Genomic DNA, 22,752 nt, shown 5'->3' on the forward strand with positions numbered 1-22,752 from the left:
TGGCCTTAAGTTGCGCCAGGGTAAGTTTAGGTTGGATATCAGGAAACACTTCTTTACAGAAAGGGTTGTTAAGCACTGGAATAGGCTCCCCAGGGAAGGTGGTTGAGTCATCATCCCTGGGTGTGTTTAAAAACCATTTGGATGTGGTGCTCAGGGACATGATTTAGCGGAGGGTTGTTAGAGTTAGGGTACTATGGTTAGGCTGCGGTTGAACTCAATGATCTTTAAGGTCTTTTCCAACCTGAGAAATTCTATGATTCTATGGTTCTATGATAATAGAAGATTTCTAGAAGACAATTGAACCATCATGTCAACATGAGTACAGGGCAGCAGAGTGTCTTCCATTTAAGAACTTCAGATATTCAAAGAAAATGCATTTTCAGTATATAAAACATTTTTTCAACACAGCATACTAGAACTATTTTGCTAATGGCACCCAAGTGATAGCCAACTTAACATTAACTTAACTGTAATTTTGTACTCTACATTTGGAAATAAATGATATCCTCTACTGTTCCTGTTCAATCTCATAACAATTCAGTGTAGCCATATAATAGAGGTCATTGGTTAACAATGTATAAATAAAGTCCTCAAGGATATATAGCATGCATTAAGCTACACTACAGAATAATGTCAGGGGAATACCACTGGTTATTCAGCATAGTAAGCTTCTTGGACAACTGATCAACAGACTTTCTTATGTATTTCATCTGTTTATTCATTATTTTTCAGCTCAGCTGTAACTGAATTCTCTAAAATCCTAAATAGCCCAGCTATATTTCAGAAAGTAAAACCTATTTAAGATAAATTATCTGTAAATCAAAATAGCTCTCCAAAATAGCTGTCTGTGCAGCAGAAAAAAAAAATGGTAGCTTCTCTTTAAGAATGATCATTAGACTCTGTGCAGTACAAACATTTCTCAGTGCTCACGGCCTTTGAGCCCTTCACAGGAAAGTCAAAGGGAGCTGGGCCATGCCGTGTATAGAAAGTGGCAGAAGCGTTCAGACTACACACTGCTTGTTTTAGTAAGTACTTGTGGCAAAGCTGTCTTGGTCTTTGCCCTAACTGATCTGAAAGAGCCCCATGCTGGCTGATCTGAAGGGCAGAATAACAATCCAGCTATTTTCTCTTGTTTCTCAAGGAGGTTATGAGCCAAAAGAGAATTATTTAGTATCTTGGGGTTTATTTTGTTGTAGTTTGTTTGTTTGTTTTGCAGCAGTGAAGAACTGATTGATCATGGCTTGGAGCAGATTACAGTTCTTATGTTGTTATTATATTATTTCTTCTTTCTTTTGCATTATTTCTTAAGCTCCCAGGATGATTTCTACGTATTTTTTTTGAGTAACCAAAACAAATGTCTTCCTACAGCTGACAGAAGATACTGATTCATAGTTGCACTGTGCTATAAAATATAGCATATGTGAAATCTAAAGGATAATATGAATTTGTTGTAGATAAATTTTGTGTAAATGACACAAAATTTGGTGGAAAAATGAGTAATGTGGAAGTCAATCTACAGCTGCAGAATAATGTATTCCCTAGTTAAATTGTTATAAGTCACTGAATATTTTAATACAGTCAGCTAAGAAACCACTTCTGTTTTAGAATACTGTGAATAAACATCTAGGATAGACACCACACCACTGCTTTAATGTATGGTCTGAATGTAATGGGATCAAAAAGAGATAGGGAGTCCTTGCAATTAAAAAAAAAAAAGGAACATATTCAAGATGATGCTGAAGGTGGTTTGGTCCAGTTCACCTAACTGGATACTAAAAACACAGATCTCCGTTGGCTGTGTATGTCCAGCAGAAAAGTCCCAGAGTTCAGTATTTCCAGGACGCTCACCTCCTACACATAGACCTGACTGCTTGTCACAGTCACCTCCTTCCTCTCATTACATCTGACTGAGCCATATCCTGTTTGAGTTTGGCAGAGAACTCTTCTCTGCCATACCCAAATCTCCTTCATAAGAAAAGCACAAGGACTTCATCAGATTCCTGCCTGGAAACTCCCACTCCTATATATATGAGATAGAGAGGAGAAAAATACCTGTGTCCTCAATATCCTGCCTGGGCCGTGTCTGGAACAAGATGTTCCTGAAACACCAGCCCACTACTGAGGAGTACTGCAGAAAACCAGAAAATGACCTTATCCCATACACAACCTAGGCAGCTGCACTATTACAGTTCTGGTCTTCACACAGAATGAATAAAGGCACAGAAATATAGAGAACCGTGTTGGTATGGCTAGGTGATGGCATCGCATACAGCAAAGCTTTCAAGGATGGGATCCATTCCCATTTTGATCCCACCTTGATCACAAAGTCATATGTAGCCCAGCAGAACACAGTTGAAAGTCAGACAATTTCATTTTTGCAGTGAAAAAAACAAACAAACAAACAAACAAAAAAAAAAAACGATTTGTGAGATGTAAGGAAATTTAACATTATAACGGCTTTTCTAAAAGTGATGGTAGGTTTGGTGTCTTTTACCATTTAATACTTCTTCAGTCTTTGTGTCTGGAATTCATTTGGCTTATCATAGTGCTCCCCATGTTTCTACATACATACATACAGAGATTTCTGTTTCTTTCATAGCTGTAGGAAGAGCCAGTCCTCCTGCACTACCTCAGAAAGCTGATAATACTGGCAGCTGAACTTCAACAGAGTATTTGAACCAAGCCCAGGGTCTCTTGGCTCAGGACATGAAATGGTCAGAAAAAAAAAAATTATCAGTGCTATTTCATGCATGTATTATCAGAATAATTTTTACCTTCAAGTGAAGTGCCATCCAGGACACTTCCCCTAGACATGCTCTTCATTTCCCACTCCCTCAGAAACATAACATTCTATTTACCAGTGCTGAGAAATTACTCACTGCTGACCCCTACTAACTTTGTTCACCCTGTGCGATGGTACCAAGACCCTAACCAAAACTGACTGCTGAAATGGAGATATCAGAGCAGGTTGTCCAGGCTCATGCCTAGGCAGCCATCAGTTTCTCTGAGTCCCAGGACCTCTCAGCTCATAGCCCAGTAGATCAGACACCAACATGAAGCAAATTCACCTGGCTGGGGAAGGTGCAGCCTGCAGCATTCCCTGATGTCAGCCTTGGAAGCAAGGACTCCTGCTGCCTCAGCACATCATGAGTTCCCTGCAAGGGAACACACCTCCACTTTATAGCCCCCAAGGCAGTTTGGGTATTGGGACTGTACATTCCTTTTTAGGGTGTCAAGTCAGACAAAAGCTTACAGAGCTCAGTTTCCCAGTGAAAATGCTACCCTTTTAGGGAAATACCACTTGAGGGTACTTGCAGGGTCTTCCTGCTATGGTAAACACTAGATCCAAGATTTTCAAAAAAGCTGGGCAGAATTCAGAATGGAGCAGGGCAAAAGTTTCATTTTCTTCAAAGTTGTCATGATTCCTTGCTCCTCTGTATCTGGCCTGTTTCTTTGAAGGATGTAGGAATTTTGCCTAGATTTCTACCCTAGCACTGTAAGATATTTTCTGAGAAAATACACTGAAGCAAATTTTTAAAATAATAGAATTTAAAAAAAAAAAAGAAAAAAGAAAAAAAAAAATCCTTGGGTTTCAGGTTTCAAATATACCTGCTAGTAAAGTAAAACCTGTTTTCATGCTTCCTGTCTTATAATGAAAATGATTTGTAGTATCAAGGAGGCCTCAGCAAGCTAGCATGTTAACTGCAGTTTAAACTTAAGAGAATATATAAGACATTTCCTAAAAAGAGAAAAATGCAAATACATGCTTATTAGCACTGATGAAGTGCTGTGAAAAGCATGATCCAGCCTGTTGCATTCTACCACTGATCATATATGTCTTGTCTCTCTTATGTCATGATTTTTTATTATAATTTATATCCTCCTCACATCTCGAATGCTCAACGAGGGTCTCTCTTTAAAAAACAGGATTTGCCAGCTGTTACAATGAAGTTAATTGTATCAGAGACACTGCAGTTATTTTTTATAATAAGTGTGGAGCAAAAACTCATTACCAAAACACTTGCTATTGGACACGGGTTCTGAGGACAGCTGGAGCCTCCTTCCAGTTTTAATAACAAAACAAAAAAAAAAAAAAAAAGGAATATACTTCAGAAATCACAAAGCTATTCTTAAATGGAAGGGAATTAGTTCTCATTTTTCTTCTCCCAGCACCCTACTCTCACTGAGACTGTTTCTGCAGTTTCTGAATATAAAAGTACTTTCTTTTATTCCTTGTTTTAACAAACTATTAGATCCAAGCTATAACTAATCAACTTTTTATGGGGGGCCAAATATAATCAAGCTTATCTGAACTAAAAATTAGAAACTTCTGAGGGTTCACCTCCAGAATGTGCTGCATCTTTTATTGTTGTTGCACAGCAAGGATATCAACAGGTTGTTCCCCCACTTAATACAGGCTATCATGAGTCATAGTCATCAGCATTTGATATATCATGTTCTGCATCAGTATGGTTGATAGGCTCAAATGCAACCACTTACATAATGGAGATCCAGCATAGATTTGCTTTCAAATATGCTTTCAAAAAGCATAAATATGCTTTCAAAAAAAGCCAGATATAGCATATGAGGTAAGTTTTACATGAGATAGCCTGTATGGAATTTCATTCTGTATAGGCACAGAATCAGAATAAATTGTGCTTGTAGGAAGCTGTAAAAGTATGTGTAAGAGAGCTCTTCTTGATACTGATGAAGAACAGACACCCATGAGACCAATACTATGCCACAGTAACAGTGTTTTTCTACTGTGCCTTATGAATGACAACGGGCCACGGAAAAGAGTACCAGTAAAGTTAACAACAAACGCAATTGTGATTCTAATTTTAACAAAAAGAGCATTTCACCGTGACTGTGGGTCCTCTGAGGTCAGGTCTGACCACTCTGAAAGCCATATGGCAGCTTTTGTTTTTCAACACTGTTAAATGTCTGCACTTCTGAAGATTATGACAGCCATTGAACTGACGTTTAAATTCTTCTCTGATGCACAGTCGTGTCCATCCTACTTCATGCAGAGATTATGGAACAAATCGTATTTACATTTTTTAGGCCAAGATGTTACTTGCAATTGAGGTAAAATCATGAAAACCATATAAGAAGTAAAATGTCAATGTGTTTCCAGTAAAAATAATTACATACAAGCAACTCCAAGGGTAAATAAACTATTTATCAAATTCAGGTTAGCCACGTGTACTCCAACTCAAAATTTTATTGTAGCCAGGTTCCATAAAGCAAAGTGTAGAAAATAATTAATCATCAGTGTGACCTCAAAGCAGTAGAAGCACAGTCATATTTAGGTAGCTTTTAATGAAGTGTCAAAGTTTCCATTAGTTCTGGATCATGGATTTAAATTATAGGGGAAAACCTAATTTTTATATTCATTAGAAAACAAAAAATGTCTAAAAGTGTCTTTCATAGTGCTTTCCTCTGTGCTTTACAACTTCCCCTCCAGCAAACATTATTCTGGAAGAGAAAGATTTTGGTATTCTTACGAATGTCTAATAAAATCTGACTGTACTACTTTGTCTAGTCATGTCGTTCCTAGCTTATTAATGCACTTAGTATTGAAAAATACAATAAATATATCAATTAGGTCCCATTTTCACAAGCCTTTTCTTTTTTCTATAATGACTTTTATAAACCTTAAAAACTGTTCAAATCTCTGTGTACACATTCTTAAAAGACTTCTAAATTCAGGTTGGTACAACTTCAGCAAAAAAGTGTCATTAAATAGAATGGCCTACAAACTGCTTGAATTAACTCTATTGGACCAAACAGACACAAGTATTCAAGGCAAAGACTTTTCAGGTCAAGGCAAACCCAGATGGCAAGTCTGTTCTCTTGAATTTGCTGAATCTTTTTTGTATATATTTATACTTTGGACACCATAGCGTCTTGTGAAAACGAGTGCAACAATTTGATCTTTCACTAATTATACTCAATTTGTTTTAAACATGCTGTTCAGTGATTTCAGCCTGTGCTCCCTTTTTATTTCACTGTGATACTTACTGAATAAATTCTCTCTCCATCTTTATGTAAGTTTTTGTTTTATTGATATTTGGATGTTTTCTTTTCCTCAGTCTCAGAAGTCTGAAAGTCTGAGTCTACTCATCTTCCGTACAGAAGTTTTTCAATGCTCTTGGGGGCATTTGTTGTCTGCCTTGACACTTTTTCAATTTCTGCTCTTTCTCTTTGTGATATGATAGTTAGAAGTGCAAATAGTGCTTAGAAGGTAGGGACATCATGGATTTATGCAGAAACACAATCATACTTTTCAATTTTTCTAACAGTACATAAAACCGTTCTCTGTTCTTATTTTGTTGTTAGTTTTTTGTTTGTTTGTTTTACTTTATTTTTTTCCCTACCTGTTTTGCTCCCAGGTGCCTCTGAAAGTAGAAGAATGAGATAAAGGAGAGGGAACATGATTTGGAAAAAACACTCCTCCAGCACTTCAGTAAGTACTAATGAGTTGTGACGAGTAGTCCCTGACAAAAACTAAGGCCACAATGCAGACTACGAATTTAATAGAACATATGTATATCTAATACTTATTATGATGTGTAGTATGTTGAAAATTGAGAAAAGGCTTCAGACTGTAATAACCAAGAAAGTGCTTTAAATAGCAAAGTTAATTTCTGCCTTTGTTGGAAGATAAGCTATCAAAGCACTACTAAAACCGAGAAACACTGCACTCAGACATTAGAATAATGGGAGGAGAGGGAAAGGAACAGGACTTATCTTTAACCTAGAAGGTGTAAAAAAAATTTAGAGGAGATGCCCAGAAATTGGATGCCTATGGGGAGACTACATTTCTACCTGTCTTTAGTTGGGTAAAAAGGTAAGTCTTCAGGCACACACTTCTTTCAGCTGCTTCTCACATGTTGTCTATATTCCAGGAAGAACAGTGTAAGTATGCACCAGTCTTTCCTCTCTTAAATCTCATGTTCAATTTTATACCCACAGGGTACCTAATGCTGGATATTATGACTATTTTCTACCTTAGATTTATGATCCTATTTATTTTAGCACTGCTTCATATGTATGTCTTTATTCATCCAAAGGTATAATTCAGTTGGTCTGATTAAGGCTATTACAATGTGTATGTGCACATATGAGCAAATCACCCTAGTGGAGCTAATCAGATGCTTTAAAAGTAATCCCACCGAAATATGAAAGTTTCAAATATAGCAAAATGAATCACACTCTGAAAGTGTCTGCTTATTTCAAATAACTGTATTGGAAGCCCTGAGTCAGTAGCTCAGGCCCTCGTGAGTCCAGTGAAAAGAATTCTACCACTTCATCTCTTTTCTCACGGGTGAGCAACTGAAAACAGGAACTGTTTTTTTTTGTTTTTGTTTTTGTCTGCATATATACACACAAAGCACTCACAGACAGCACAGTAAGATCATAAAAATAACAGTAGAATGCTATCCTTGTTTTAGATTTCTTTTTCCTTTCAGTTTCAATAGATTCCACTCCTACCAATTTCTGCAGCATCAAGTTTAAGCCAATAGCTCCAATTCCATTCTAGTTGCTCTCATAACCAAAACTACAACATACTTAACTAACAGAAATGCATTTCTTGTAAGCTGTTCTATGCTGTGGTTGAAAGCCACTCATACCCCTTGTCACAGCTGCAATCATTGTAATTATGTTGTTAGTGCATTAGCTGGCTTCAGTCTGGAGAGAAGTGTTTGTTCTCAATAGATGTCGTATGGTTGAAAGGCACCATTTAACTATGAGTCACTCTTTATTGATGTAATCATTCTTACTTTATGAACACAGATAATTAATATAAAGCTTGTCTGTATGCAGCATTGGCAATTTCACTTCAGCAGAATATTTTTCTTGAGAAGAAATGTCTTTTAGAGACGCATCACAATTTTTTCTTTCCTTAGCACTTATCTAGTATCATTCTTTTTAACCCTCTCAGCTGAGGAAGGAAAACACATTAAGCTCTTATTGCTTTTATCTGTTCTTATAGGAGAGCTTATGTCCTTTATAATGACTAGCACCAGCACCTTATTCTGGTGTTACCTGGTTATAATTCTCTTAACATTTAGGGACTGGTTTTAGACCTTAACACACTCTATAATCAGCTCACCTGAAAGACAGCTTCCTCATGCTGGAAGATCAAATCTGTCTTCATGATAAAAGCCTGTTAGCAGGAGTGTACTAGTGGTAGCCTCCATGGCAAAAAGGAAGGTCAACTGCCAAGTAGGTGAGGGGAAGTGATTATTCCATATAAAGTGATTACTAATTGCATGCAAGATGAAACAAATATTTTTCTCAGTTCATAATGCAATGGAACTGACAGGAAAAAGTATTGAAACATCAGTTTAAACCTCTGCTAGCAAAGTTATCACTTAAATAAGTGATGTCAACACTCAGCAAATTTTTTTAGAAGCTAAATCCAAGGAGAACAAAATGCAATATTCAGTTTATCTCTGCATTATTCTGTTTTGAGTCTAGCGCAGAAGTGAACTTTTCTTTCTCTGGTGAATTTAGCCAACCTATTCCAAAGCTGAAATGCAACTAAACAACATGAATTTTCTTTTGCTGAGTTCTTCCTCCCACCCTTTTTCTTGCTTCTTTCTCTAGCTTCTTCACATCTCAATCCAAGCTGCAGTTTCTCAGGGAAGGAGCCTTTTTTTTTTTTTTTTTTTTTTTTTTTTTTAATCTGTTCCTTAAAGCACTTAGAGAATTTTGGGAACTCTCTAAATAGTATATTTTACACATGTGTGTGTTTTTATTAATAGATAAATTTAGGATATGCGAGTATTCAGAATATATCCTCATTTTTGTCTGGGGAGTTTGGATGTTGTCAGGTATTTTGCTGTGAGCTTGGGTTTTTATTTTGAAGTTTGAGCTCAGCTCTGCTATCATCATACCAATAAAGCAAAAGAAGCAGGAGACTGATGGCAAAGCTGTCTGGTTCCTCCTATTTTTGAAACAATCAATTTAATGTTGGCACTGCAAGAAGAAAAATGGAAAAATAGTAGAGAAGCATTCTACAACAATCATAATTCACACACAAAAATGAGAAAGGAAAGCACCAGCAAGCTGTGTTTACTTTCTGTTATCCTTTGTTCAGTTCTCTGAGGACACAACAATAGGAAATTCTTTGATTTCACATCCATAAAGTGTTCCTAGCTAATTTTTTAACTAATTTGGTTTGTCCACTCAGTATTCATATTAGCATTTTATTATCTTCAGATTAATAAGGCAGTATTCATCCCTGGTGACTCATCCTTAAATCCACTGGAGCGGCAACAGGTGAAGTCATCACATTATATGAGAAATCATTTTTTCTCCCACAGCTTCCGTAGTCCATAGGCTTAATTTAATTTGCAATGTCCTGTGATTTCCTTTGGTCTCATTTCTGTCCTGTTTCCCTTGTCTGCAAGCTGCCATTAAATAACTGTTTTTTTTTTTCTTTGTGTTGTTGCTAAAATGCATGCTTTCCTTCCTATACCTCCAGGTAGATCTGTATCATCTTGTCTCCACTTCAAACCCTCCCATTACTGCTTCTAAGCTTTTGCTATACCCTGCAACATATCATCCACTTTAGCCCATCAGTTGATTTTGAAATTTCAATCACTTGAAAATCTGTATATTTCCAAATGTTTTTCCCGACAGCCTTTCAGTTTTCAGACCCTTCTAGTTCTTCTAAGAACTTATTTGTTATTCTTCTCTTTTTAGCTGCATTTTCTTATATGTGTGTCCTCTGCTTCACAGCTCTTTGCTAACTATGTATCAGCCCCACTCCTTGAACCAAATTCTCCTTTCTTTTTACCAAGTAGATATGCTTCCTCTCTTTCCTTTAGAACAAACCAACAAACAGAACACCAAAAATCACACACACACACACACACACACACAAAGAAACATCTAACTTGTAGGGATGTGAATGGGTTGATTTTGAATGAATTCAAATTGTATCAAAAGCTAGATAATACTGGATAAGAGGGAAGGGGAATTCTTTGGCTGCTTGTTTTCACAGAGAATTCCAGCCTAGCTCATGTTAAGCAAAAATTGAGGTCCTAATCATATTAAATGCATAAATTCTTAGAATGACAGAGGTAACGTGCAAGAAAAAGAGATTATATTCAAGAAAAAAGTATAAATAAAAAAAGGGAAAAAAGGAAATTATAAAAGTTTGGGAAGAAGTATTCTGAGATGTAGACAATTTTCACTGAGACAGAAACAGCATATGAGACAGACATATTGATGGAATGCCTCTTTAAATGTTTACCTCCCGCTACTTTATGCTATTATAGTCTTTGACCATCTAGTTCCTTTCCCATTTAACTATCTCTGACTTATTTATTTTTGTTGGGTTTTTGTTTGTTTTTCTTCAATAAGATTTTTCTATTTTATAATGTCTGTACTATAATTCAGAAACAGATAAGACCAAACTGTGTTCCTAGTCATGTCCTTGAAATACCTTTAAAAGAACAGTAAAGCAGAATTTGCCTCATCTCATGCAATTCTATTTAGAATCTTCAGGTTATGTTGAAGATAATGTATTTTTTCCTCACAGTGCTGATTTTTCCCTATAACAATAATACATTTGTAACATCTGTCCTGCCATCTGCGATTTTAAGTGGTTCAGCCTCCATGTCTGTTTTCCATATACAGATTGATTTCTTGAGATACATTCTGATGAGTCAAATGCAGTGAATTGATTTCAAGGAATTATTTCATGAAATATTGCCAGCCTATGTGAAATTCCTGAAAGAATACTTAATTTATTTGGACGCACACAAAAAATGATAATGTTGAGGTAATTTGCTGCTTCTAATTGCATTATTACACAAATAAATATTCATTAATAACAGGGGTAATAAAACAACAGTTTAAAATTTACTTCAGTATTCCTAATGCATTTCTGCCTTTGCAAATATTAAAGCGAGATTAAAAGAAGTAGTCTGAGAAAATAAGATGAAGACTCAAAGGATGGTTGGTGTTAAATGGAAGAAATACTTGCCAAAAACCTGATTGCCCAAAGGAAAATCTTGACACAATTTAAGAGCAAAGTAAAGTTCAGAATATTCAAAGTTGGAACAAATCATTTTACTATGGGAAACTGGTGACAGATTAAAAATGAAAGCATTTTAAATGTGTAATTAACAACAATCATGAATTCCTATTAATAAAACATCATTTTGTTCTTAGAATAAAGTAGTTTCATTTAATGAAAACTATAAATTATCCTTAATCACACATTTTTGGTCTATATGCATTTATATCATTAGAATTTGCCCTGGTTTTAGAGCAGAGCCTGCTTTTAATAGTAGTATCCGCTATTTCTTGCCCAACACTAAAACCTAAGAAAAAGAATTCTATGACATAATGATAAAGACATTTCAGAAAGTGATTTCCACCAATGCATGCTGAAAGTACTCTCCTAAGGATTTTAGAGACATTCGTTTTGATCTCTAATTGCAAGATTAACCCAGGTTTCAGGTTGGAATATTTTTATCCTCTACTTGTCTGAGAAGAATAAGAGTAATCTAGCGTAACATAAGTGGGTGTAACTCCACTGATTTACACCATCTTTAAATCTGGCAAACCCAAGCCTTTGTCAATTTTGTTGCTTGCCTGTAGCTATCAATGATTCATACACATGTAACACAGAATGCTCAATTTAGCAAAATTGCCTTTTCAGAAGTCTATAGTCAGATGTTTAACTGAAAGTGTTTGGGAACAGATGGACTATTTAATTGTTTATTTTAAAAAAGTCCTTAAAACAAATAAACAGTCTATTTGAATGCAGTTTTGCTTGAAATATTCTCAAGGGTATAACTGTTGAAGTATGAATAAACGTGTCTACAACTACATTTTCACTGCTTCTGCAAACTTATAAGTAACTGAATGAAAGTGTAAATATCACTGCATTTAACATAGTCTCCCCATGTTACAATTGGTGAAAAGAATTCAAATTTTAATGTCTTGTATATTCCTAACTGGTATATGTGTTCTTTGCACAAAATATTGGGCTCTAGGGGACCGCAAATTCTCTGTATTCCCTACTGTACTAAGAAAATATAATAGAAGATTGCAGGAACATAGAGGAAAACATCCCTACAGCAATACAAAGTCTGTTTCTCTCACAGGTACCAATGGCTACTGCAATGAACATTAACAGTAAGACTGAAATAGAGCACTGCATCTAACTCTACCCTAGGTATATGTCATTGTGATGTGTCTTCATCTGTGTCATGGGTATAAATTAGGCTAGAAGTATACTTAGAACAGGTCTTTGTACCTTTTTCACAAAGCACCTCCATCAGGAATTGCAACAAACTTGTTGACAATCATTCTACATGTTCCACACCTCCACCCTAGTGAGTTCAGGTGAAGTAGAACAAAATGGGGTTTAGACTGAATGGGGAAGGAGACCGCATTATTTGCATAAGAAAGAACTAGATTTCTCAACAAAGAAATAAGATCTGTATAAATAACATTTTTACAGCACAATTCAGAATGGCAGAAAATGTTGAGATATTACTAGAGCAGTTACTTTGGATTATACAGTCAGTTGTATCTATAGCACATGATAAGGTAGGACGTGTCATTTAGCTGTAGTGAGCTACCTCTCGTCTTGTTCTCGGTTCAGTTCTTTCCCTTGTTAGCCATTGGCCTCTCTCATTTCCTAGCTCAATGAAGGAGCGTTGCTAAGCCTCTGGCTTCTGGAACCAATGGGGATTACATACTTTCAATATGTACATACATATTTTCCAAAACATTTCCAAGATTTCTTTTTGAAACAATTTTCAAAACAGTTCTTTCAAGAAAATATTATGCATGCCAAGCATGTTATTCTCAGAGATATTATCATGCTCAACTAAAACAGATTTTACAACCTGCTTTGTCCTATGTTCATTCATAAAGTTTCTGCAGCATCTGAGCTAATCTCACACATTCTCATCACTCTTCACAACAGCCCTTCATAAGACTTGCTTCTCCTGTGGACACTGAATCAAACATCCCAAATGAGTGCTCTATTAAAATCAGTTTCTTACAAAATGTGATGGATGTGCTGCACATGCAGACCTCCTTCGGCTTCTACAAGGGAATGACCAAGAAGACCTTTCAAGACACCAAGTGAGGGTGAGGTGCAAGGGGACAGTGAGCTGAGTATTTCCTTGGCATCTGCTCTACTTTGGGCACCTCAGCCTATTTTTCTGGTTGGTACACTCCGTACTTCCTCATGAAAATCATAGCAGACATGCTAGCTGTGAGCTTCCCCTTCTCCCCTCCCACTTGTCTAATGGGTAGATATTCCAGAAGAATGGAACCTGCCCACATCTATTGTAACAATACCCATTGCAAATCACAGTCAGTGATGACTGCTGAACTCACTCTGTCACAGCACCTGGTGCCTGGTCTACAGCATCATCCTACAATATGCAAGTTCATTATCCCCATGCCCAAGATGATTTCTGTTGCTGTCTGGGAAGTGGTCATCTCTGATTCCTCCATTTAAGTTCTTAGGACTCGGTATTTAGGGCTATATTTGTCTAATGGTGGTTTCTCATTCATCTCTCACAGTGGAAATTAACAAGTACATAATGTCTGCTTGCATATTTTAGATAATTCTCTGCAATTAAATCACTCCCTTTCTCAGGGAGAAATGTTGCTCTTTCCTCTGTGAACAATCTACCTTAAGATAATGCCAAACCAAGATGATTTCCCAAGTTCTGAACCCTGGCTAACTTAGGTGAGATATTCCAATGACCCACATTTATTTCTATTGAAGACGACAGGTAATGTTATATTCATCTAACTTATTATATCTAATGTGCAAATAGTTACAGTTGCTTTTCACATAGGTGCCTTCTTTCCCAGACTCTCACTACTTCCACAAGTTTTATAGAGACTATTGCTGCAGAATCCCTGGGAACACAGTTCTGAATGAGCTAAATGTCAGTGTCTGGGAGCCCAGAGTGGTGGCGAGGCCTTAGGATAGATCTGGAGGCCTCTTCAGTCAGGGGCTTAGCAGGATGCAGAAAGTGAACCTGGTAAGTCTGAGGAAGAGATGAAGGAAGATGCATTGCTGGTCTATATCTGTAGATATAAGCTTACATCTATGATAACACAACCTTGTGTTCACCACCCTGGAGAGAGATCTGGTATCCAAACAACTGCAGCCTGCTTTACCTCAGCACCTCATTAGCAATTTGGAAACAGTTTAACACTGTATTTTCTGAGTATACACTCTTTTTTTGCAGAGTGTGGACTAGACTTTGCACCAGTTAAATGCTCAGCATTCCCGATACAAAAGGAAGAAATTGCTGCAATTTGTGTAACAAGCCAAAAGCTGGTGTAACAGTTCATCAAGAAAACAAAAATAATTATTTAAATGTAGCCTCAGCATATAACAAAAGATTAGTGATGATTTCATGAGAGAAAGAAGGCAATTCAGCTGCTTCCTACTATCACTTTCTACCATTTTAAAAGGAATGCACATAAACAATCCTAGATAACCCTTCAGGAACCTGTCAGGACCTAAAGAGAACACTGTAGATAATCATTAAACAGTTGAAAGTTGAACATCCACCTGCTGACTTGAATTTTTGTTCTCTCTCACAACCTAGAGCAATAAGACAACTCTGAGCAGCACAGGGGTTTTGAGAGCAACAGTGGAGCAGTAATGACAAGTCATACAAGCTGCACTGGTGCATGACAACTGTGATACCTGTGTCCCCTATGCCAAATCATTTGAGTGAGATGTTGACGTGAATACATTTTGAATTTTTCACTGTAAATGTGAACTATGAAAATGTTTCTGTAAGAAGAAAACTTGAAGTCTTGTAGAACACTGAAGCAAAGGACAAGTATACTTCTATAGAGTGACATAAGTAGGGTTATATATATAAGGTTGCAGGCATGGGTGCTGATCTCCCTCTTTTTCTTTCCAGTAAATCTGTTATTTCAGAAGAAAAACAGTATGGACTCCTAACACACTGTAACTTTTGCATGGATTTTGCTGAGAACATGAACTTTATGATTCTTGCCCATAGCAAAATTAAATAGACATGGTGGCAAAAAGTAGTAATGCTCTGTAAAAGCAATTTAAATTAAATGGGTGCCTTAATTTAGTTGATTGGATTGTCAGAAAAGGTTTTTCTTTAGAAATCACTGATTTCCACTTTTGAAAACCTACAGAATTAAATTATTACCTAGGAAGCCGGGGTGAAACATTCAGACACAAAACAGCAGCCACCCTCCACAATTTCATGAGCTTGTGTAATAGCCTAGAACACAAGAGCATTACCCCCACTGTACACAGCAGCAGAAAGGCTGAATTGCTGATAGAAATGGCTGTCAATTTGCAGAAGGATTCTGAACAAGAAAAGAGCTGTTCAGAAGTAAACAAGAAGAAGGCTCTCGTGCTGAATTATTTCTTAGCATCCTGAACAGTAACAATGAAACATCACATCCAGGGAGATGTTCAGAGGTACAAAAATTGATGCCAGCTATCATCATACAAAGATGTGACCGTCAGCTCATGACAAGTCTCTGCTGTATTACCTCTTGTCTCGAAGGCCTCCTCCCTCCTACTTCTCATTTCTTTTTCCTTTCCTTTATTTGCTGTGTTTGTGATTCTATCATCTGAACTCAATTTTCACTTTCTTTGCTTGCAGGGGCAGGGGGCAGGGTAGCTCTTTGTCCTTCTGTTCTCTATCTGTTCAGTTTGTTCCTCCTGAGCTGCTGTATTTGCCTCTATTTTTTTTTTTTTTTTCAGTGATATTATCATCAGTTTTTGTTTTGCTCCTTTTACTGTAAAATCCAGTTTCTGACCTAGCAGCATCTGCCCTTTGTGGAAAAGAGTTTCTGTTTCACTTGTTCTCTAAAGAAATGTCTCTGAACTGCCTCCAATCACCAGCAGATACACTTCCAACTACTTAAGATACTGCTCACTGGGACTTTTCTCAAGCAACAGTAACTTAATCTAGTTCTCCTTGCCTCCCTTTTCTGTTTCTGCTTTATCTCGGAAAGTGTCCAATTTCTCGTAAATACAAACAAACTTTATTTCTTCTCACTTAGTTTTGCATGGTGATTAAAATATTCAACTATTATTTCCTATTTGCATGAGTGGCCAAAATTTCTTTTAAAATATTTATTCCCAGTGAGTTCAGTAGATTTTATTTAGAAGGAAAGTCTGAAAACTAGCCCACATCCCATATCAGAAGCAACTCCCTGATAAACACTAGCAAAATTTTCACCAAACTAGAGAGGAGTAAGAAGAGAAATAATGGTAACAAATCTTTTTATTTTTAGATTGAATTATACCTGGGTAAACAGCGAGTTTCCTTGATACTGGGCAAAACTCTTATTAATTTACTGATGGCTTGTTAGAATGGATGTGTGTAGATACTTTTGACAGATCAAATTTCTGTCAAATGCAATGAATAAAACAACTTGATCTTACTGCAAATATTAATTATTTCTGCATTAATTTAGATATTAAGTTCTTCTGTGAGAACTACCAGAGTAAAACATTTAAAATACCCAGGTGCAGAAATGATTAAGTTTTATAATATGTTCTCTGAAAGAACAGAATAAGACATTAAACTAGAAAGGAGGCCAAGGGATTAAAATGACTGAAAGCCTAGATACATTATAAGAATATCCAGACTCTTATTATACAGATTACAATAGATAGAATTTTTAAGAGGTTTGGAGAGAGATTTCATCTTCCAGTGGCTGCCTTAGATGGAATAGGAAGAAAAAATTCCTCCCGCAGGAAGTGAGCCTGTATTTGTCCCTAGGGATTTCCTCCTCCTTTGATATATATGATATTGACCTCCAAAGCCAAGAGTTGAGAGACCTCTGTGACTTAGCTTCTGTCTTTCAAGGGATGTAGTTCAAGCATTCAAGTGAGAGATTTTCAGGAAGAATGCCTCAGCAACCCCCATGAAAGAAGGGAACAATGGCTTTTTAGACCATGTGGCAAACAAAAAATATCAAGTTCATTGCAAGTGCTAAGAGAATAGAATCATAGTGTGAAGGAAGGATACACAATGTGGCAGAAAGGAGAACATTTGATCTCAAAAATGGCTGGAAAACTCTAACATTCACGACTGCTATGCTGACAGATTTGTAAAAGACTTTGATGAAGTGGCAGTTTGCCTGACTAAAATGCTAATGCTAAGCAGTTGAAGAATTTTTTTCCTCTATGGAACTATGCAATTTGTGCCCATCTAGATCAGGCTTTGCCAGTTGGACTAGAGGTTGCCACAGGGTTTGAGGAGGAGGTGTGACATAATTCCAAATTTACCAAGTGCTATTTATCCTAAACCTATGTAATCTTATGTTCTCTGCTGATTTTTCTTCATATTCAGGGATGATAAAGGACTCTGTCCATGAACGTAGATGTTTATGTAAAATTTTGAAATTGCATTACATTGCAAGTTCTCTGCTTTCCATGCCAACAAGTAATAATTAAAAATGGCTGCTCTGCCTCACAAGTTAGAGCACCTTCAATACAAATAAAAACCCCTACAGAGCAAATCAATAGAGCTTTATTCTCTTAGAGTGAGACACCATCATTTAGGCTGAATAGCACCTTTTACTGTGTAGTCAGCTAAACAGTACTTGAATTAAATTACAATGTACAGTATGTATCTATGCAGTTAGGTTCAAAATAAAATAACATAACATAACATAACATAAAATAAAATATGAAGAAAAGATGAATAGAATCATAGTATCATAGAATGACTTCTGTTGGAAAGGACATTAAAGATCATTAAGCTCCAACCCCCTGCTGTGGGCAGGGTTGCCTCATACTAGGTAGGAGTGAGCAGCGCACCATCCAACCTGGACTTGAACTTTGCCAGAGATGGGGTATCCACACTTCTCAGTGTACAGCCTGATCCAGTGCCTCACCACTCAACCGCCACAGTAATCAGACAGTCTCCTGCAGGAGGGAAACTGGTCATTCCACTGTAGAAACCAGGACATTTCCAACGCTTCTTTTTTTGCAGGCACTGGCTTGAGGCTCCTCGGAAAGTAGTGTATTTTTAAGACAAATCACACACAATGTATTTAAAGGGCCTGTGTCAAAGAAAGACATTGATTTTAATTGCATTTCAAAGTGTTTCATTTTTCAAGATGAATTCTTGTCACAAGCACAGCGATACAAAGTTCAAAATAGTATTGTTTTAAAATCAATGCATGTACAAAACTTTTAATTGCTTACAAGTTGACTTCAGTGGGGTTCAGTTGTTTGTTGTTGTTGTTTCTTTTTCTTTGTCATTTTGTTTTTTACGTGCCTGACTTTTGCTTTGTTTTTTGTCTTTTTAATTGCTCTCTTTCCAGGTATAATCCATTGATTCACTCAGAGACTGGGAACTTGCATTCTTGATTCACAGAGAAGTTCTATCTTTTCTTCTAAACTGTGTTTTGTTCATGTTCCACCATTTTGCAATTTCATATTTTCTTATGGCTCAGTTATAACTTTGCTTTATGCTATGAGCAATTACTTCTGCCCTACAGTAGTATAATGAGATTTCTGGGCACCAGAGATGGGATTTTCAAAGGTGTTCAGCGACAGATTAGCTTTACCCCAAGGCAATAGGAGCTTTACAGCTGATTTTCATAGGAGGAAAATTAGGCCGACACCACAGGCTTAGGAATATTTTACCATCCTGATGGTTTTGCTTATTTATACTCTCACATACACATTTTGCTTCATACATACAAATCCTACCAAAATAAAACAAGATGACCAGAAGTTTACAGATGGGGCATGTATGAAAATACAAATGCAGTGACAGACAGTAACATGTTATAACCGTATGATAAGGAAAAATACACATTAAAAACAGAGTTTATAAATACTAATAATTATGTACATCTACAAAAGGGAAATTTTCTGAAAAAAAAAGGGGGGGGGGGTGTAGGGTGGGGCATACATTTCAGTAGCTACAACTCACTTCTTGCTTCTCATACTTCTTTAGGGACCTGTTTTAGTTGGCATTGCGGTGATGGGTCAATAGTTGGACTAGATGGCTCAGAATGATTATTTGATTCTATGGTTCTGTGATTCTACAGTTCTACTCTATTCCATATACTTAGTCAGATAGCCTGGAAAAAAATAATATATATTTTTTAAAGGTATTAAAGAAAAAGATCCTCTTTTTAATACATCTCCTATTGCTCTGACACATGAAAAAAAGGATCTCAAACTTAAATTGTTTTGTACATTCTAAATACCTGCAAGTGAGCTTGTACTGTGTGCCCAATAAAAAATAAATAAATAGAAATAGTGGTAGGTTTTTATCATCAGAGGCTGTTTGATCGTATTTGTACTACTGGACAGTATTAAAACACTCTGTAGAAAAAGTACAAAATAAACTAATTTATTCAAGTTTTGTCCTTTGTTTAAGCTTCCTTTTGAAAAGATGTTCATTCTTGTTCACTAAAAGCAGTTCCTTTTGTATCTTCCTTGCCAAATGTGTGATTTTATCTGTTCTCCTTCCTCAAACCCAAACAATCACCCCAAGAGACTGAGCTTATTTAAAGCTGATATCTTAAGCAGCAAAGCTTGAGAATCTTCCTCAGATATTGATATTAATATGTGGTCTCAGGATGTGATGGGAGTATAATGAACTGTGACAGTGTCCACAAACATTTACTTCATTCCTACTGTGATAAAGTTTTAAAAAGATTTACAAGGAAGGTCACATGAAAAGTTATGAAGATACTGAGAAAAAGACAATCAAGACTATATTAATACTCATGCAGTGAATGTGTCAGCCTTTTTGTCTAGACCATTTGCCTTCACTAGAATTGATAAAAATTCACCCCTTCTTAATGGACTCCGTAGCAACAATATCTCTCAGATATCTTATGAGTTCACGTAAACCTTAAAAACACGTAATTTACTGTATGATATTTGGGCCAATTTACAAGGCAGCACTTTGAGTTTCATCCCTCTTTAATTGAATGCTTATGCTCTGTCTCAAGGGTGGTAAAGCCTGTGGGATTGCAAATACAGTAATTATTAGCATTCAATTTTGATTCATTGAACTCAAAGGGTGGAATTTAGCATTAACTGGGGCTTAAATGAATACTGAAAAATGTCAGTTCATTCAGTGTGGCCAGTATCATCTTCAGAGGACACTAGGGAGTAATCTGCCCATATATAAACACTCAGCACTGTAGGCAGGAATGTCATACACATCTGAAGATCTTTGTAGCGTAACAGATTTTGACTGGATGACATGTAAAAGCCTGAAGCATTGTTTTTTCCTGGTTTACAAATTCTCCCCTTTCTTCTCCCAGCGATTATCTGCATTCACCCACAAGGGTCTTCTGCTTTGAAAGATAAACAAATAGATAAATTTCATAACAATAATGAATGCCGTAACTGAGAATGAGAATTGAGTTCCTTCTACACTGACAGAAATAAATGTGTACATGTAGGCTCAGTTTCACATATAGGTTAATGTTCAGCTGTGATCTCAGAATAAAGGGTGATTTATTTATTTCTCTGCTTCAGTAAACTAGGTCAGCTATTTTTGGCATTACACCTGGCATTTGCAAGGAGGATCATTTTTCAACAATCTAATTCAAATTCCTGATCTTAAGACTTCACCAGGAATTTCTTTTATTGCATTCAGTGAAAATGATAAGCTACACAAGCCAGGACATATTCCAAATCATGTATACTTAAGTATCCAAACAAATAATGATCAAGTACAAAGAATAGCAAAATCTCTTCCATTTCTCCAGAAGTCCCTTCCAACAATAGTTTGTAACTAGATTGATTAATTTTCAGGATACAGGCCTAAAGTTGTCAAAATCCAGTTCACTTACCTAAAAACAGATCTAGCTTGTCCTTCAGTCCACTGTGAAAAAAATCTGTCATTTCACATTTCAGATAACTTACTACTTTTTCCTAAAAATAATCATACTTGCACTGCACTGAAGGGTGGAAGGAGGAACAAAAATTTTTTGTGGGAGGATTAAGTGCTACAGAACAACTTGTCATCAAAGTAGTGATCCATGTATTAGGCAGCCTAGGGCAGAAAGTATGAGAGGATCTGATACCTGGGGGCATCAGAGGAGGATCAAAAAAATTTAAGCTTATTAAAAAAAAAAAAAAAAAATTCTGGCTCTACTTATGAATTTGCTGTTTTTTGTTTTTTTTTTAAGAAAATAATAAAAGATTTAGTTAAGATTTATTTCAGAAGTAATAGGAATAAAAAGACTTTACAAGGAAAAGTAAAACTGTTATAGTTATAGACACCAGTAATATCTGTTGTATTATTTTAAGTAATTCAAACACTTAATTTAATTATTGTCAAGTACGGAATACTATATTACATACTGATAATCTAAATAGAAATTAATATACCATTTTTCTTAACTCTGCCTGAGCTTAAAATCTTTAAAGGAGAGGAGAGGAGAGGAGAGGAGAGGAGAGGAGAGGAGAGGAGAGGAGAGGAGAGGAGAGGAGAGGAGAGGAGAGGAGAGGAGAGGAGAGGAGAGGAGAGGAGAGGAGAGGAGAGGAGAGGAGAGGAGAGGAGAGGAGAGGAGAGGAGAGGAGAGGAGAGGAGAGGAGAGGAGAGGAGAGGAGAAGTTGAACAATTGGTGCTTTCCTTTGTAATTGAAATCTAAAGAATTTAAAGTGGAGAAGATCATAAAATAACTGAGTACGAAATTATGAACTGATAACCACTACCAGGAAGGATAATGGGGATGACAGTTGGGAACAATTAAAATGACATGACAAAATCATAGCATCAGCTTAAAAAATAAACTGGGATAGATTTAAGGATACATTGAAGCATTTTAGCTACTTCAGTTTTCCCAAGAGTAAGACAAAAATCCATCTCAATAGTCTTCAGAAAGAGATCTTACCATGGTCTTAGCTGATGTATTTCTATATATACCTGATCCGTCTGTTTACTGAGTATCTTATTTCAAGTTCATAGAGAAAAGACCAAGGGCATTTTGAAAACTTTATTTGATATACACTATGGCCAAATATACTTAAACTAAAAAGTGTTTCTTAAACAGCTTTGTCACATTGGAAAAAAAAAATGCATCTCCCTCTGTGCTGTGGGATGCACCAGACACATAATGACAACCACTTTGATTTAAGTATTTAGACAAAATGCCAAGGGGATGCCATACTGTAGAGACAAGGAGAGAAAAATAGAAGTTCAGTGCTACAGTATATGTCTCCTTGTATTTAAGGCAGATGTGAGATTAGTGCTCCCTTTCTTGAAGGAAACCTGAATTTGCCACACCTGATCAAGTATCTGTTCCATCTTGCTTACTAGCCTTCCTTGGGCAGCAGCCAGTATTTAATGTTCAGAATAATAGAGGGGAAAAATCTTCCTGCTCTGCACAAGTAATTTACTTATACTATAAGCTATGAAGTTTAATTACATTGTACTACTTTCTTAGGTTGTGTGGTTCAATGACAATTATCCTTTTCTTTCTTACTGTATTTAAATAATTAAAAATATCAAAATATACAAATTAGAAACTTTTCTAATTCCACTTCACAACTTTTTAAAAAGCTGAGTCGTGCAAAATAATCTGAGATCATATGTATAATAGCCTCACTGGTGAACAATTGAGTATCAAACAAACAGAAATGCACATCAAATACTTCAAATGGGTTAAAATCTTACTGATAGATCACTGTGGCCTATCAGCTTGCTTAGTTTCTGGGACTGGTACATCTGCCAGGCAGAAAAATACTTA

The 22,752-nt window shown here is 36.4% G+C and overlaps 1 long non-coding RNA gene across 1 annotated transcript; it reads left to right on the forward strand.

Annotated features, from left to right (window-relative positions):
- The first annotated feature begins 931 nt into the window (after nt 1–931).
- On the forward strand, nt 932–19,399 carry LOC121107714. Its single transcript, XR_005842067.2, has 3 exons — nt 932–1,025; nt 6,396–6,469; nt 18,349–19,399. It is a non-coding gene; the product is annotated as an uncharacterized LOC121107714 (long non-coding RNA).
- Nucleotides 19,400–22,752: the final 3,353 nt, after the last annotated feature.

This window comes from Gallus gallus, chromosome 1, assembly GCF_016699485.2.
Source record: "Gallus gallus isolate bGalGal1 chromosome 1, bGalGal1.mat.broiler.GRCg7b, whole genome shotgun sequence".
Lineage (NCBI taxonomy): Eukaryota > Metazoa > Chordata > Aves > Galliformes > Phasianidae > Gallus > Gallus gallus.